This window comes from Hetaerina americana, unplaced genomic scaffold (genome assembly GCF_022747635.1).
Source record: "Hetaerina americana unplaced genomic scaffold, ioHetAmer1.1.p SCAF_8, whole genome shotgun sequence".
Taxonomy (NCBI): domain Eukaryota; kingdom Metazoa; phylum Arthropoda; class Insecta; order Odonata; family Calopterygidae; genus Hetaerina; species Hetaerina americana.
The window spans coordinates 30,342,847-30,344,318 of NW_027287427.1; the positions used below are offsets into that span (position 1 = coordinate 30,342,847).

Sequence of the window (1,472 nt, forward strand, 5' to 3'; positions counted from 1 at the left end):
TCAGACACGTCGTTGAAGACTTTTTTTTAAATAGAGATTAATTGAAGTTAATTTGATGAAATTGTAACGTAGAATTGTAGGATTGGATGCAATCACTCATTCATTCAATCATTTGCCTTACTTTTATATGCCCGGGGTCCGGACACCCCCTGTTGAATTGCTCCAAATGTTTGATAAGTATTCAAGATGCGACCCAGGAAATGAGAAGACCCTCCTCACACTTCTTTATCAGAATATGTCACGACATTTTTCCTATGTAAAATTTCTTTAATGACTATATTGAATACAGTCATTCTACTATTTTTTTTGCAAAATTTAGACTTCGAATAATTAAAGCTATGCGTCAATTAGTAAATTGTACTCATTTTGCCAGTGGCCATTGTACTCATTTTGGCAAATTGTCAGATCAAGTGACGAATACATAAAATTAAAATTGGGTGGCTAAGTACGGATAAAAAGAACGCCCCCGGGTGGGCTCGAACCACCAACCTTTCGGTTAACAGCCGAACGCGCTAGCCGATTGCGCCACGGAGGCTTCTATAGCTAGCGTTTTCTAAGAAAGTGTTATCATTTCTTGTACTGGTTCTGTATTACGATACGCATTGAACGTAATACTTTGTCTGCCTGGCTCACTGAATCGTGATAATTCACAAATTCCAGTGATTTGATGTCTACTTTCATTTATATATCCATCTTTTTTAATGCTCTCTTTTCATTTTTCTCCGATTATGCACTGATAAACATCGGTGGTAGTGGACAATCCTGTCCTATGTTTATCATTGCCCATCCTCTCCACCCACCACCATTACTTGTCTAACCTTGAGACCCAAACTGGTTTCGCATTAGCCGCCTGTTCCTCCACCCCTTTCCACAGCACCACGTTAAAATAATGCTAATAATGCGCAGTGTAGTCTTTAGAGCCCCTTTACGAAATTAACGAATCAAGCAATACGCCCCGTTTGTACGCTATATGCCTTACTTTCTTTGGCCATAGTATCACTTTGGTATCACGTGTACGTCGCCCATTTCTTGACCTAGACTGATCTTGAAATTAATGGGAATGAGTACATAGAAACTCAACCATCCACGTTTTCCTAGACCCATGTCTAGATCCTGTCTGAATTTCTCTATCCCCACAGCTTTGTTCGATTTCATTTCCTATAATACCTTTTCCATCTCGTAATCGAGTATGCTTGGACCTGACCTATTCTCATTTACATCAAATTCTCCCTCTACGTGTATCTAAGCAGGTCTACTTTGTCGCAGTAGAGTCAATTAAGTTATTTTATATTTATATCTCGTCTGAATCATTTCTTTTTCGACTAATACTTTTCCCGTCAGATTTCTGTGAGTGTGAACATATTTTACTTCCTTACTCTCTGACGGTGCTTTGACCTTCCTATAGAGCGAACCCTTTTCATTCTGTATTCTTAGTCTCTCCATGTTCTCACATTGCTCCTTCCACGATTTCT

At 39.1% G+C, this 1,472-nt stretch overlaps 1 non-coding gene across 1 annotated transcript; it reads right to left on the reverse strand.

The window, feature by feature from the left end:
* Positions 1 to 461: 461 nt before the first annotated feature.
* On the reverse strand, positions 462 to 535 carry TRNAN-GUU (transfer RNA asparagine (anticodon GUU)). Its single transcript has one exon. It is a non-coding gene; the product is annotated as a tRNA-Asn (tRNA).
* Between the last annotated feature and the right edge of the window lie 937 nt (positions 536 to 1,472).